The sequence below is a fragment of the Nothobranchius furzeri genome, chromosome 8, assembly GCF_043380555.1.
Source record: "Nothobranchius furzeri strain GRZ-AD chromosome 8, NfurGRZ-RIMD1, whole genome shotgun sequence".
In the NCBI taxonomy this organism is placed as follows: Eukaryota; Metazoa; Chordata; class Actinopteri; order Cyprinodontiformes; family Nothobranchiidae; genus Nothobranchius; species Nothobranchius furzeri.
In genome coordinates this window covers 50,283,436-50,300,735 of record NC_091748.1, presented here as the reverse complement: position 1 = coordinate 50,300,735, position 17,300 = coordinate 50,283,436, and the positions used below count along the sequence as shown (strand labels likewise).

Sequence of the window (17,300 nt, the reverse complement as noted above, 5' to 3'; positions counted from 1 at the left end):
AAATAAGACTGAAGGAGTTTTTCTCTGTGGCTAATGCTAACAGTTAGCTTTTACCAGTCAGGACATTATCTGCTGATAATGCTAAACCAACAACAGCCTTCAATGTCTAAAGCCAAGACAGATGAGTCCATGCATGTTAAGTGACAGTGTGACGTAGATCTGTCAGGCTTTTCTAATTCTAGAGTCTATTTTCTACCAGAGGCTAATGCAGGAGATAGGCGTAGGAGACTGCTTTCATGTTCAGTCTGCATGAAAAACTCACAGTGACTGATTATAATCAGAAATAATCATTAAAAGTTAGCTTTTCAGTGAACAACACCTTTAAGGATTGTTATTTGAAATTGTTCCAATTACTGAGCAAATTGAACAAGCTGCGCAAACATAATTAAGTGCACCTCTGTGTAAGCTGCAACAGTAATTGTGTTCTTGGGCTTTAAGAAATGAAACAACATATAGCACTAAATATGTCAACATAACCATCATTTTATATTACCATGACAGTTTTAATTCAGCGTGTTTTTCAAGGAAGTCTCTTTGGCTGTTTCCTCTAGGTCGTTTTGGAAAATATAATGTCAAAATGTAAACAAAAATAGTCTATTTTGTTATGAAAATATTCATAAATGAGATATTTTAGGACCAGGATGCATAAAAACTCTAATAAGGTTTGGATGATGCTGGGGGAAATTGTGTTTATATTGTAAGATAGAACCTGAAGCTCGTTTTATTGTTGGTGGCAGCACAGAGCGGTTACTCATAATGCACTTAAACAACCTTCATAATGCCCTAATTTCTAACACCAGATGCCAAATGAAATGAAAATTTATAAAACTTTCCTATCAGTGCAGTATAACAAGAATGACATGTTTTTATGTACTTCTTAGAAGTTGTAGAGCATTCAACCATGCCAGACTTCATGAGGGAAAATTCAGATTTTCTGCAGAGCACTGCTGACTTAAGGTGTGCACCTGTGTGGTTCAGGTGTGCAGGTTTCCGGTGACTGAGCACCTGGACAAAGGATATTCACTGTGGCCTGACCTTGCCCCATATTTACATTATTAAAATGAGATGGGTGTCCAGGAGTTGACAGAAGGCCCAGAGTGAAATCAGGGTCCTGTCAAAGCTGTCATTTGCTCCACTGGCCAGCAGAACACTGACCCCAATCCTATCCACTGCAAGGGGGGAATGGAAACAGTCAGAGACAGAGCGCCTGCTCGGGTGTGGATGATTGCAGCAGAAAAACCCCTGCTCTGACAACCACATCCTATTCTCTCTCTATCACCTAAATATAGGTGCAAAGTAACAAAAGGAGCACAAAAAAAGTACAAAACTGAGGTTTGATGTGCAAGGTGGACTGTACTGTCTCGCTTTATGCCACCCTCTGAGTTGTAATGAGGAGCACGGCCTCCTAGATGAGAAAAACACCCGTGTAAACACAAGCTAGCACATGTCAGCGTGCATGCAAACACAGAGACACGTATGTGTCTGAACCAACTGCACAGTAACGTCTGGTTCACATTAGCCATTAAGGAACAGAAATGCACATCTTTTTTTAGTTTAGGGTTCACTTCATGCTCCCACAATGGCACAAGTATAAACACAGACACATGCATTCTGAAAGTACACGCACATCCACAGATCCCTGACCTGGCACTCACATCCTGCTCCTCATGTTCAATTAGAGAAACAACATCTGAGAGATACAACGCAGGTACGGTCCAATCGGTGTAATTCTGGACCTGCATTAGGGACGCTGTTCCTCGTTTTTCTCTCAAACACATGTTACCATGTCAGCTGTTCGTATCAAACCCAGTCAGAGTTTTAAATTATGAGGTAAATGTATGTAAAAGTAATCTATGTAGGAAAAGGTGCAGGCTTCTGACAGCTGTGAACACTCAGATTTGCTTAACTCCCATCCTGAACCAGTCGTGAATCTCAGAACAAGCTCATCTGCTCCAGACGCAGCACCCCCCACACAATCAGACCCTGGTCTTTTTAAAAGTCATTTCACCACTTAAAAAGGAATCTATAAACATGTTTTACATCAAGCTTCTTATTGGGAGAATGATCTAATGAAACAAGAGGAGCTGTTGTAACATTTGTTGTTACAGATGCAGATGCTTTTTTATTGAACTAATACTCAAACACACAAGCTTGAATTAGAATTATTAGGGCAGCGATATACTTGCTGTTTAACCTCGCATTTGCACAGGGAGCAGACTGCGTCTTTGATCGCATAACTTCCTGCTACATGGCACAGCACTGTATGTGGAAGGGTTCCATTAGAGCTGTGTTTGCCCCGGTCCTCAAGGCACACTGTCCTGCAGGTTTTCCATGTTGCTCTTTTAAACACCAGTGTCTCCCTGCTGCCAGACACCTGACTTAAATGAATGAGTGATCGACAGGCATCTGCAGCACTCGACGTCCTCCTGAGGAGCCAATGAAAATCAGGTGTGCTGATGCAGAGACATGGAAAACATGTAGGTCAGAGTGCCCGGAGGAACAGGGTTGGGAAACACCGTACTGGGGTGTGCAGTAGAGGACTCAGACCGGACAGAGAGCTGGATTTGTGTGAACAACCAAACAAACATGGTGGCAATAAAAGAGCTCAGTAACTGGTTAATTCTGAGATCACAACAGGAAAAAAGACAGCAATGGTATTGTGGATGGTGTGAAAGACCTCTAAACCAGAGATGGAGTCACCAAGTGTGTCTTGCTTGTTTTGCCAACTCCAACTACTGGTTACTCTGGCCACATACCGCGTTATTTCCGGTGGACGCGCACAAACAACGCTTCAAATCAACGCAAGTAACGTGTGGTAGCCACAGCAAGTCTATCTTGGCCTTTATTCTTTTCTAACAAAAATCATTTAACTAGTTGGTTTAATGGTTTTGAAAATAAAAATGTTAGAAGAGCTGAACTGCTTTTCTTCCTAATTTTCCCTTGGACTTTAGCTGCTTTTTCACTAATGAGTCCTTGTCCTTGATTGTAATAAAATATTGTGCAGTATGTGCTTAAAACGTAAATAAAACAAAGAAAATCTACCTACCGTTGATGAAAGAAATCTGGAAGTCACATCTTTATGAATTAGAAAGTAAATCTGACAAAAACCTGACAGAACCAATGACAAATGGGTTCATCTTCTGCTGTGTGACAAGTTTTCAGCTAATAAGTCTTTTGGAATCACAGTTGGTACTGAAACAGTTCTTAATGTGTCAAACTGTGTTAGCTATACTTTTCATAGGTCTGGCTCAATAAATAGGAACACATAGCATTTTTTTTTTTGCTTGTCTTCAGATAACGAGGTGTCCAAACAAAAAAGCTCATTTCTTTTTAGCGTGTCTACGTAACGTTGTTTCCTTCCTTGATTTATTTAAGATCTATTTTACACCTAAATGATTCCTGAGTCAGAGTTAAAAGGCTCAACAGATACATGGCCTTTTTTTGAAGAATGGTTAGGTTCAAGAACATATGTGAAAAGTCGACTATGTCCTGCAGAAAACTGAAGGACTTTCAGAAGGCCTGGGGACCACTTCCAAATACTTCAAGAAACATTTTAATCTTGCAAGTTTGGATGTGGTAAAAAATAAAAAGTTTTAGTAATAACACGATTAACAATTCTCAAGAAAGACCTGGAAAACACTTGCGATAATTAATTGTGATTTATTATGTACATCATTCTAAATTCTATTAGCTGCAACTTTCATTAAAACAAACAAAACCATCTTAAGATTTTGCACAATGCTGCATATTCAGAAACCAAAATGTGTTTATCATATATTCCAAAGCTGTCTTTTATAAGCACGTTTTGTTTGTGTTCCAAGATTTAAAAAAATGTGTACGTTATCATTGTTTGAAGAGAGACCCGGTGTGTTCAGATGAAATGATGCTCTAAAAGTGATAGGAACCTATGTGTTTGCTTTTGTCACATCATCTCTCATCTGCTATTGGCTGGCTCCAGAAAGGAGCAAATTCCTGTTGACTACCATGTTAAAATGCCAGTTTCACAGTAGAACTAAGAATGGTTTCATAGATCAAGTTTACCATCATGACAAATCTGATGAGGGTAGGGTGTCGTACCACATCCATTTAGATGTAATTAAAGCTTGAAATTATGTCCTTCAGACGGACAGCTAGCTGAATGCTCCCCTCCTCCCAACCGCGGATTTCTGCCCTTGCCAACCTGTTAGTTTTGGTTAGCTCAGTTAGCTCGTAGCTACATGAGCTGAGTTTTATATGAGTTTATTTAGTTATCAGTGATCTTAAACAGTTGTAGTAAATCACTGTTGATCACAGACAAACATCTTTTGGCCAGATTGCCACAAGTCCATGTTTAGCCTTTCAGGCAGCTGGGGTCGATTTGTTTGTGGCACAGATGAAAATTTGTGAAAAGTCACTTTATTCTGGTAATCTAAAGCTTCCAAAGCATCAAAAGAGATGCAGAGCCCGACTGTAAGAGTTGGATTCTATTGTCTCTCCTTGCTTTATAATTTATGACCATACTGTACAGGAAGGGCAACAGGTGTAGAGCCTTCCTAACTCTAGGTTTTTTTTTAGTTTTGGACTAAAAATTCACACTTTTGTTTCTGTGTAACATTATCCACCTCAGCTGCATTTATGAATGTATTTTTAAACTTTTTCAATTCACAAGCTGGTATTTAAAACCTGTCCAGGTCATGGGGAGACAAGGTGAGAGGGCTTTTTGGAGGGGTTGGGGCGAGTCCTGTTTCCACTGTTTCTGTGGGGCTATCTCAGTCTGTGTGTTTTGTTCAAGATGTGAGTAAAGTTAGCTCTGTTGTGAACATTTCAAACACAATTTCTAAAAAGTATGAGTTAAATCCACCTGTCACTTGACACATTAAGCACACTCTGGTGATAACTGAACTAATGTCCTCCCTGAAGAAAAGCTCTGCCTCACTTCTCACATTAAAACCTCACTGCTTGGCTGTGACTGTGGTCAGACGCAGTGGCGGCTCCAGAATTTTTTTTTTTCTGCAGGTGCTATGAAGGAGCTAGTCTTTTTGTTGAGGGTGCTATGAAGGAAGTGGTCATGCGTGCCTATTGTTCTCTAAAACACCTTCTACTCTAGCAGATACACATGCGTGCACAAAACCTCAACAACACCTGAAACAATCATTAATATACATCATAAACAAAAGAAAAATCGCTGACTTTTCCATGAAATCATAAACGCATACAGCCACACAGAAAACCATCTATAGTGTTGCAAGGTTAGCTAACGTCAGTGTTAGCATTTCCCGCGGCAAAACCCTCAACTGCTGCGGCGGTTGAGGGTTGACTCTCTTCATCCAGATCCGTAGGTTTTTGTGGGTCTGAGATCACTTCCAAAGATTCATTCGTTTCTGACTGAACCCGTCGAAATTTGGGCAACAAAAACCAATCCATTTTACACTAGCTCTGCCTTTCACTCGTTCGCAGGTGGAAAATGAGGTCAAAGGTTAACATCAATTTCCTGTTTTGGTTTAAGTTTTTACTATCTATGTGATAATTTACTGATTATTTTTGTGTTGTATGTTACATATTATCACATCCACATGTTAAATTAAAATTAAATTGTGAAAAAAAATCTAATATTTACTTGGGGGTGCTATGGGGGTGCAATGACTAATCCAGGGGTAGCTATAGCACCTCCCTGGCGCTGCCACTGGTCAGACATGCATTACTCCAGAGTAATTTAACTGTTGCTTGTTACGCAGGTGTTTAAAGCACCTAAATGGTTGTTTAGCGGGTTGATTGCTGATTGGCTGCACCCGGTGGTAAGGCGTTTCCTGTTTCCTGTTTTCAGTGTTGCACTACGTGTAGCTGTTTGGTGTTTGGGGCTTGCTAAAACTGATTTAATTTCTCTGTACTAGGATATCTCTGAGTTATTGCAGCACATAAGCACGCTAAAACATACATTTTCTGTTGTTCCACCTAGCTTTTAGGGAACCATTTGAGTTCATATGCAGTTTACTTGGTGTTGAACAGTTTGCTTGTCCAGTTAGCTTAGCCTCAGCACGGCTACGGCTACTTCTGTCTCTGCTTCTCCGTCTCCTATCTCTTGCTCTCTGTGTCAGATGTTTAGTTACTCCTCTGCCTCCTTTAGCGATAATGGTACGTGTAATAAATGTAGCATTTTTGTAGCTTTGGAGGCGAGGGTGTCGGAATTGGAGTCCCCGCTCCGCGCTGTTAGCTAGCGCGGGGCTAACTAGCTCAGAACAACCCCGTAGCAATCCTCCAGCAGAACCCGAGCAGCTGGGACCTCAGGCCGGCTGGGTGACGGTACGCAGGAAGCATAGAACCCAGCCCATGGGCCACCACCAACCCGTCCACGTTTCCAACAGATTTTCTCCGCTCAGTGACACACCCACTGACAAGCCGACTCTGATCATTGGCAGCTCCATAGTCAGAAACGTGGCATTAGAGGCTCCAGCAACCATAGTTAAATGTTTACCTGGGGCCAGAGCGGGCAACATTAAATCTTATCTGAAACTGCTGGCTAAGGATAAGCGTGAATACAGTACGATTGTTATTCACGCTGGCTGTAACGACACCCGGTTACGCCAATTGGAGGTCACTAAAATTAATGTTGCTTCAGTGTGTAAGTTGGCCAAAACAATGTCGGACTCCGTAATTTTCTCTGGCCCCCTGCCTGATCGGACCAGTGACGACGTGTTTAGCCACATGCTATCCTTCAACCGCTGGTTGTCTAGGTGGTGTCCTGAAAACAACGTGGGCTACATTGATAACTGGAAAACTTTTTGGGGAAAACCTGGTCTGATGCTAAGAGACGGCATCCATCCCTCTTTGGATGGAGCACCTCTTCTTTCTAGGAACATGACCAGTTTTATTAGTCCTCCATGACAACCCAGGGTCCAGACCAGGAAGCAAAGTCGTAGTTTAACCCACCCCTCTGCAGCTTCTGTACTGTTACCCATCCACTACCCCATAGAGACAGTGTCCTGCCCACGGCCAAAATCACACAGATTAAATATCAGGCTTAATAAAGCAAATCATGGACATCTCATAAATATTAGAACAAATTCAACTGAGCAGAAAACTAGAAAAATTAAATTTGGGTTGTTGAACATTAGATCCATTTTTCTAAGACTTTGTTAGTTAACTCATTCACAGCCATTGACGACTAAAGTCGCCATTTTAGATCCAACCTTTCACTGCCAATGATTTGCATTTTTTTACTGTTTGAGCTTCGGAACAAGCCCCCGCGCTGAGAGAACAAACATCTCAGCCCTGAAGCCGATCTTCATCCGCATACGTCACAGATCACATGATCAGGAAGCAACACATCCATGTGTTAAGAGATCGTTTTGGGCCGTTCCTGTAAAAAAAAAAGTGAGGCGCGAACCGGAAAAGCGTCTGCCAATCACAATTCGACAACGGATTATGAAAGAACGGATAACGCTCGAAACACGCGGACTCTTCCTGATGTAAGAGGTGAGTCTCCTCTTTGTTTTGATTGTTTTGGCATTGACATCATGCTAGCGCGCCACGTTCTGTGACTCTTAAAAAAACAGTAAAAACGGTGAGAAGCGCTGGCAGCGAAGGCCGTCAGTGATCAGGAAACGGCTGGCAGTGAATGAGTTAATGACTTGATTTGTGATAATCAGATCTCTTTGCTCTCTCTCACAGAATCCTGGCCGCAGCAAGAGGACTATGTTAGCTTAAACGAGTCGACTCCTTCAAATTATTTAAATCATCATATTGCTTGAAGTACAGGGCGAGGAGGAGGAGTAGCAACCATTATTCATTCGGACTTATTAATCAGTCCCTTACAGATTAATAGTTACAGTTCGTTCGAACATCTTATTCTTAGTTTTCTTAATCCAGATTGCAAAACTGTAAAACCACTCGTTTGTAATTTTATATTGTCCACCAGGCCCTTACTCTGAGTTTTTGGATCAGATCTCTGATTTTTTATCTGATTTGGTGCTAAATACTGATAAGGTCATTGTAGTGGGGGATTTTAATATTCATCTAGACATTGAAAATGATAGCCTCAGTGTAGCCTTTAGTAATATCTTAGACTCAATTGGTTTTACTCAAAGAATACATAGCTCCACCCACTCCTGCCATCATACATTAGACCTTGTGCTGACTTATGGGGTGAAATTGCTCAGTCATTCACCTGACCTGAATGGCATTACTTTAATCTCCGAGAACAAAGTAAGGAACCTTGGTGTTATCTTTGACCAAGACATGCCATTCAAATCCCAGGTTAAACAGGTTTGCAGGATTTCCTTTTTCCACCTTCAGAATATTGCTAAGATTAGAAGCATCCTTTCCAGGAGTGATGCTGAAAAACTAGTTCATGCATTTATTACATCAAGTCTGGATTACTGTAATTCATTACTCTCAGGAAGTCCACAGAATGTAGTTAAAAGTCTTCAACTTGTCCAAAATGCTGCAGCTAGAGTTCCGATGAGAATTAAAAAGAGAGATCATATCTCTCCTGTCTTAGCTTCCCTACGGTAGCTACCAGTTAAATTCAGAATAGATTTTAAGATCCTTCTTCTCACATATAAGCTCTTAATAATCAAGCTCCATCATACATCAGTGATCTGATTGTTCCATATGTTCCTAACCGAGCACTTCACTCTCAGACTGCAGGTCTACAGGTGGTTCCCAGAATATCTAAAATTAGGATGGGAGGCAGATCTTTTAGTTATCAGGCTCCTTTCCTGTGGAACCAGCTCCCAGCTTTAGTCCGTGAGGCAGACACCTTGTCTACTTTTAAGACTAGGCTTAAAACATTTTTATTTGATAGGGCCTATGGTTAAAATCTGATGTTAGCCTAAATCAGGACAAGTGGGGGAGTAGAGGGAGGTGGAGTGTACAGTCGGTAAAGACGGCTCTCCCTTGCCCTGACTCCAACATGCCTCCATCTAAATTGGATAGACTATCCAGAGTTATCTCTGTAGTTATGCTGCTATAGGCTTAGACTGCTGGAGGATACACTGACCACTTTTCACACTCTACTGCTTTCTTTTACAATCTGCTCATCAACTGTATTATTTTCTGCAATTTCAGCTGTTAACTTTATTTTCTCTTTAAGTGTTTATCTCCCCAGAAGAAGCTACAACGATGTTCTGCTGAGCTGTGGTGGCCTCATGGAGGGGGCCATCGACTAGCACACTGCTGCTAACCACTTAAACATTCTCCCTCTCCTGATAATAACTTTTTTCTTTCCTTGACATTGGATGTGCTACTACTAGTTTATCCGTTTAATTATAGATCCACTAGGATAAATACAATAAATTTTATCTCTCACCAAATAGAATATTTACTAAGACATCACAATATAACTATAGACACATTACTTTGTCTTTGTGTGTGTGTGTGTGTGTGTGTGTGTGTGTGTGTGTGTGTGTGTGTGTGTGCGCGCGCGCGTGTGCGTGTGTGTGTGCGTGTGTGTGTGCGTGTGCGTGCGTGTGTGTGTGCGTGTGCGTGTCTGTGTGTGTGCTCTGTCTTCTCGATCCCCAGTGAGTCGTGGAGGATGGCTGCTTATACTGAGCCAGGATTCTCTGGAGGTTTCTTCCTGTTAAAAGAGAGTTTTTCTTCCTGTTAAAAGGGAGTTTTCCTCTCCACTGTCGCTTTATGCTTGCTTAGTATGAGGATTGCTGAAAAGTCACTGACACTCGTCAGTGACTTGATGCAATTTGCTGGGTTCCTTATATAGGAAACATTATTTCTGATTGGCTTAATGAACTGACCTGAATTGGAATGTTTATTATGTGAAGTGCCTTGAGACGACTCTTGTCGTGATTTGGCGCTATATAAATAAAATTGAATTGAATTGAATTGAAATAATTGAGTCAGAAGCTTTTGGACAGGGCACAAAGTCTGTTCATGGGAAAAGGCCCAAAGTTTAAAGCATGCCTGTTTCTTCTGGCTTGGTTTATATTTGAATAGTGAGACCTTAGACTCTCTCAACCACAATTAAGCTTTACATGCTGTCTGACATTGCCTCCCAATTATTTATTAGATGTTATTTATCGGCTTCTCACTAACCTTTAATATCACTGAGAACACCTTTGGGATCAAAAGCTTCAGGCTGGTCACTGTGAAGTCTTTGTGTTGCCTTCACACCCACAGGATGTTCAGAACTGAGTGGTGTCAGGAGGGAAATGGCTGCCAGAGCCAAAGTCAAACTCTATAAACCTGCTGATGAACCCATTAAGTTCAAGAGAGGAGCCAGAGCCATGCTGCTAATAGGTGGTAGCTACCAATTGCAACATTTCCAGAGTCCATTGAAGACATCAAACCCTGCTGGCAGAGACGCTCGTCTAATTGAGCTGGTACTGACACTCTTGTCTTGCAAATTTCCCAGGAAAGGTGTACCATCAAGGCATGTTCTAAATGCATGCAGGCTAACCTTTTGGCATTGTTTAATGTATTTTCTTTCCATAACAGTAACAAGTGATGGATTTTTAAAGTTGTTCCTCCCAAAGCTTTTTAATTAAAAAAAATTATTTTGTGAGATTTGACCCTCCTGTTGGCATCCAAAATGTCCACAAATCCCAACACGGTTGAGACAACCCAGAGGAAAATCTCAACGCCTAATGAGCAACGGGAAGAGATCCAGCGCTCCTCTCTGGCCTTTAATTTCCACCTCAATGCAGAGCAGGGCACAGCCCAGTCCGTCTCCAAGACTCATTAATGTGCGTGTTCTCCAGATTCAAAACACCAAAGCTGTTCCTTCGGCCAGGTGCTTCCCTCTGCAGCCTGTCTCGATGCAGCAGATTAAGTCCTCATCTGAGTGCCATCTAAATGAAAGATGAGTTATGGTGAGGACGAAGACGGATCAAGCCAGAGTAAACTTCCTTACACCTTTGAAATGGTAGGGAGCGTGGAACATTTAGTGATGTGGACTGGTTGCTGTGTGAGAGCCATCTCTGCTCAAAGAGCAGTTTGCAGATAACATGAGAGTTGATGATGACAGAAATGTTTTTAAAGTGACCGTGTGCAGTTTCCCTGATGATAGGGGGCAGCACATACCTAAATGTCTGCATGCAAGCATTACTTTAGTGTTCAAGTAAGACCTTAACATTAGGGTCAAAAATCCCTGGGAGTGCAACTTTCAGCAAAATACCAAGAACATCAGATTCCCTTTCATCACTTGCAATGATTGGAGAGGCAAATTAGTAAAACAACAATGTTTATTAATGGTGAAAGTTTGTAACCATTTGTTATAAATCAGTAAATGTGTTTTGTCCTCACGGGCTTCCGTAGAAGGATATATGGCATCCAATATGACATCGCCCAGAAATGTTGACCCTCTCCATTTATTTTAGAAGAGATTTTTTTGGTTATATGTTATTAAACCACCCATGGACGTAATTTTTTTTGGGGGGGGGGGGTGCCCCCCCCCCCCCCCCCCCACACACACACACACTTTTTCCAAAGTCAAGTTTCGACCCCTGCACCTTTTACCATCCAAAAACAATATTACTTTATATTAAATTGACACTAGTTGAGCTCTAGGACCAAGCGGAAAAAAACCGTTTGTGTATAAGGCTGTTTCCCATTAGAACATACTGTAAAGACACCCCACCCCCCACCCCCCTCCGTGTCCCCCCCTACTTCTAAAGTGAAAATTACGTCCATGAAACCGCCAATATTTTTCATCAACTGGGCATCTTTTAATTCAATTACAACAACATTCAGATGGGTATTTCCAGAGATTAGTGGTAAAAACTACACATTGTCACTTTAAGGAGTTTTGAAATAACACGTGTATCGCAATATCTTTTGCAATAACAGCATCTACTTGTGTTTTCATGCCATGTCATTATACTTAAAAGTACAATAAGTAAGAATGTCATGGGTAAATAATCACTAAACAGTTTAATGTCCCTTCTCATCTGGCTGGGGGCTTGTCTGTTTTTGCCATCTATCTTCTGATGCTGATTTGTAACTGGTAACAGCCATCAAACTCAAACAAGCCCACTGAGTGCAGACTTGTTTATTTTCAAATATCAACTTCAGTACTTATTTGACCATAGGATGTCATGTTTACTTCAAGTACCTTTAAAAAGGTATTTTTGGTCATTATTATGTGCTCACATGAAAATGACTCAGATACTTCTAGTCAAATTTGAGTTTCTCAAACCTTAATACAGCTTTCACATTTCATTGCTATTTCAGCATAAAAATTATGGATGTTTAGTTGGAGTTAAAGGTGCAATATGTTAGAATGATGTAAGAATGACACCCTGTGATCAAATTTGGTTACTGCATTCAATTTTTTTGAGCAAAGGATCTCTTTCTCACTGCCAATCATGGAGTTTAATGTGCTGTTGCCAGTCACGGATCAGCACCGGAAGATTCTAGATGGTGAGCGAAGGCGAGTCATTGTAAGTTGATAAGTAAATAAATACATTGTCATAGCTGGTGTTGGTAGAGTGTTTTATGGTAAAGAGCACATAGGGGCAGCCAGGGGTGGACTGGCCTATCTGGCATTCTGGCATTGTCCCGGTGGGCCGCTTAGCCAAGTGGGCTGCTTGCCCAGCTTGGGCCGACACTACTCCACAGTTGGTGATCTGCAGAACATTAGCTACATGGTAACCTGAAGCTAGCAGAGTTTTTCCTGGTGTTCTTAGAAAGAAAAACACGGTAAAGCAATGACATAGGAGTTCTTTTACAGCGTTAACATGTAGCTAATGTCCCGCTGATGTCCGCCCATGGAAAGTGAGCTGATCTGGAAGGCCAGGGCTCCCAGTCGCAGCGGTCGGCCCTGTTTGTAATTTAACAGTCCCAGTCCATATTAGATCTCCCATTCGGTCTAGAGACGAGCCCGCGTGCGGCAACACTCCCCACCCCCACTGCTCTCCCAATGGAGAGGGCCGACGATTTGTAAAAATGCCAGGGCTGATAGTTTGGTCCCAGTCCAGCCCTGGGGGCAGCTGTAGCAAACGAGGTAGAGCAGGCTGTCCAGTATTCAGAGGGTTGTAGGATAAATCCCAGCTACTGGCAGAGAGCGCTGCCGTTGTGTACTTGGGTAAGACACTTAACATGCTAGGGACTAGTGGTGCTAGTGTTTGGCAGCCTTCCTCTCTGGCTACATTGTAGCTCATCACCACCAGTATGTGTGCATGGGTGAATGCCTGCCCCTTGGGAGGATCTAGGACTCTACATGATGCTATATCAAATACAGTCCATTTAATATTCAATTATTATAGTAACTTTTCTCTGGCGTTGAAGGAAGTTTTGCCGTCTTGCTGTTAGCTTGTTATTATAGTTTTGACGACTCATTAAAGGAAATAAAACTTCACTATTGACTCATTATTCACTTCACACACACATTTCACTGTACTATTGAGTTGTTGGTTGAAAAAGTAGTGTGAGATGTTTTTAGAGCTGACTGTTCCTAATTCACCGTTAGCATTGTTAGCTCAAAATTAACCTCTAGCCTGCTTCACCTAATATTCAAGTAAAACAATTGAATGCCGAGACTTCTTAGGGACACAAGAAATAACTTCTGGGTCACTCTGGTTTGCTGGCTTCAATTCTTTAAATAACTCTGAAGCTCTTTGCCGGCCAGTGTCGAATAAAAAATGTTGGCACTGCAGCTTTAGCTCACCAGAGACATGACTAGCCCTCACTCACTTATCTAAATAGTAACCTTTTCCCTCTTACGTCATTTGAAAGGAGAAAACTGGCAACCCCCCAGCTAGCTGAGAATGAAATCTGTTTTAGTGTAAACTTCCTTCCAACATGGTTGCAACATTTGCTGTTTTTGTGAATATTTCACTGTAGAATTCTTACTTATTGCTCCTTTAACACTAGATAACCATAGAGTTGCATGTTACATCAAATGATTGGTGATCAAAGGGTTTTAAAAAGCTACAATATGAACAAATGTGAAGTTGTGGATATTTAAACTGTTTTCAGACTAATTTTTCCGTTTTGATCTTGACTGTAGTCAGATTAGATGTTAGCTCATTTAGCCTGCCGGATGTAAACTCTATTTTTCCAAACAGAAGCCTTTCAGATAGCCATGTCTAATTGGTGATGTAAGAACAGTTTATTATGTTGTGCAGAAATACACTTCAAAATGACAGAAAATATTCCTTCAGTAAGATATAATGATTTTAGCAGGATATGGAACTTAAAGTTTCAACCAACTTTGTTTTAACTTAAAATTATTGTACGATTTTTACCATTTATTCTTTTTTTCCCTACAGCTTTAGTCAAAACTTATCCTTCTTTCTTTATCGATGGTCAAAGTCATGTCAGTCTTCTATCCTGACTGACAGCTTCCCCCTTCCTCAACAAGTTTGGATAATTTCCCCAACAAATACAGAATGTAGCAATTTTTTTCTCCGGGGTTTTCTTCCAAGTTAAATACACCAGAAAAGTCGGAAAACTCTTGGATAGAACAGAAATGTGTTGCACTGCATAGGAAAACTCATAAATACAGCACGCCCAGAGGTTCACAGCTGCTGATGGCAGAGGAAGGCTGAACACGGTGACTTCTGCAGCTGTAGCTGTGTGGTGAGTGACCTTATTTACTAAAAGGGTGACACCACATAGACGCTGAGCTTGCCTTTCACACCCAAAATGTGACACGCCATCCGTTCAAATGTGATGAAAGCGCCGACAGTTTTCCATGTTGTGGTGTGCCGAGAAAAATTAGGAAACAAAACAAAATGGAGAATATAAAAAGAAAACGAGCTTCTAATTGAAATCTATAATTCCACATCTTTTCAGAAATGGGACTCAGTATTTGGTAATTGATCCTGAACCAGTGGCTGGGTGTGGCGGTGCAGCTGCTGTGTCGCAGCACTAATTAGCTCACTATGGCCGATGACCCAGGACAGGATATGATGCGTACCTGCCTCTTTGGCTTTTGTAAACATTTGGGTGTGTTTTCCCCCTTGATCGTTTTTTTTAAATAATTTCAGCTCTGCATTAGGTCATAAGAAAAATATGTAGAAGTCCTCCTTTTTTGGTCCTGTAAAATTAGTACTTTGTGCCTTTGACTGACTAGTCCTACGAGTTATTTTTAGTAACAGCTATGATAGCTGTAATCATGCACTGACAGATCTATATTTAGATCAAGCTTGCACGGAGCATGATTTGTCTTGATTTCTATCAGTCTACTCTGATTAACAAATGCTTTCAGATAAATGTCTGGTGAGTTTATGACTTGCTCGATGCTGATAACAAACCACAGGAATTACTGTAGCTGTAGCGTTGGTGTTTCAGAGTGATTGTGTATGCTAGTCCCTGTGTACACTTAAGGCAGAACATTTTTTCTTGCATCACTTTGAATTTTACACAAATCTTATTCTGTATTGTTTTTCAACACTTTGTAATAATTGTGTATACAACTTATTCTCTCCGTCCCTCAATTTTAAATTTAAGAATGCTTTGAAAGACTAATGGGTAGAATATTAACTCATTAATGTAGAAAATGTCTGTTTAAAGTCAACCTTAATAGAGGTAGAAGCAAAAATGCATTACTTTTCTTTCCTATCTTCTTTCAAGTCACTAATCCCTTTAAACTCTCCATCCATCTAAGTCAGTCTTTCTCCCTTTCACCTCTTCCCTCAGCTGTTCCATGGCCCTGATCCACCGGGACTGATACAATATTTTCCAAGCTCAATTAGCAGAGACCCTGTTGACTAATTCCAACTGTTTTTGCACCTGAGAGGGAGCTGGGAGTTGAGGCTGGAAAAATTGAGTGGGGTGGGGGTGAAAGGGCCTGGGTGTAGCAGGCTGTTGGGGTAATAGGGCTGTGTCGACAGGAGTGTGAGGGCTACACAGGCTGCAGGGCAGATGCGTAACAGTACCAGGAAATGCTACATCTTACAAAAGTGTCAGTAAAAAAGAAGGCGTTATTTATAATATCTACCTAACCCAATCTGCATCTCTGCGCCTTAAATTTGAATAAAAGAAAATAATAGATGTCCAAAAATAAATCTTTCCTTCTTTATTTTCACACTTTTTGCTGTCTAATTTAATTATCACTTCTTTTGTCATCAAATATCTACTTCCTGCCTGTCCTGCAACTCTAATCGTCAGAGTAACCATACTTGAGAGGCTACTTATGTGGCTTACAGAAGAATAAAGACCTCAAACCAGATTTTTCTCGATGTGAGGCCCAACCACCGGCTAACCACAAGATCCATTTTGTTGCATTTACGGCAAAATCTACATAACCGCTTGTTTTGCACTGTCCTCTGCTCAGTGTAAAGCTATGTGTTTAAACTTTTTGCAAATGCCTAAAAGAAATTATAGTGGAAATAATAAAGATATTACATGTAACGGGATTGCTCGTTAAGTAAAAATTATGTTACAAAGTTACACTTCTAAATGAGAAAGAAGCAAAAAAAATCAAAACTCAGGTGGAACAAAACTTGGGTGGAACATATATTTACACAGCAATAATTCATCCAAACTAGAATTTACACCTAACGTATTTTAGTCTTTTGAAGATGCCGCCTGGAGCCTCATCCTGACAGGTTAACAAATGTCATTTAGTCTGTCGTTTAGAGCTTGCTAACAGACTGAGTGGCCTGTTGACCGGACCCAGCAGCTGCTCTTCCCCCCTTCAGTAGCTGTGTGGAAAAAAGTCTGACTCACCCACTTGTATAAAAAGGTAAAAACAACCAAACGCATAAATATTACCGTCAAAGGCAAAAATGTCTCTAAGGGCTTTCCAATCATTTGGTCAGCCGGTGACTAACGGAGGGAGGTCAGATCATGGCCAGCCTCACTACATTTGAGGCGGTCGAGCATCTGAAAGACATCCATTGATGGACACGGTGAGGACGCACAACTCCTCCAGAAGAGTTCACTATGGACCATGTTTGCCTAAGTAACGCAACAACATGAGTTGTAGTGTTGGAGACCTGAAAGAGCTGTGAATCTGCACAAGTACTAAGAAGATGAGTGATGAAAAAACAACAACCTTGATTTTGTGTTTACATTATTTTTTAAAAATGCACTTCGGTTTACACCTGCTACTAAATAGGTCTGACATGCTGCTAGCAGGGGAAACTCAAAGCCCTATGCACACCACCAACTGATGCTCAATGTCTGTCCACGGTAACTGCTGTCCCATTAGTCCATCTCTACACAAGGGTATTCCCTTCTTACTTAGCAATGCCTCTCTCCGGCTCAAAACACAACACAAATAGCTCAGCTGTGATATAACCACAGGAGATCCCAATGAACTGCTATAAAAGAGAAGAGATAGCAAAGTTCAGCCATAAAACTAAAAGTATGAATACCACAGGGTGTCCTGGCACTCATACCAAACATAGTTCCATGTGAGC

At 41.2% G+C, this 17,300-nt stretch overlaps 1 protein-coding gene across 1 annotated transcript in view; it reads right to left on the bottom strand.

Annotated features, from left to right (window-relative positions):
• Window positions 1-17,300, bottom strand: part of fgf22 (fibroblast growth factor 22) — a 43,052-nt gene that overhangs the window by 24,753 nt on the left and 999 nt on the right. The window lies entirely within an intron of this gene.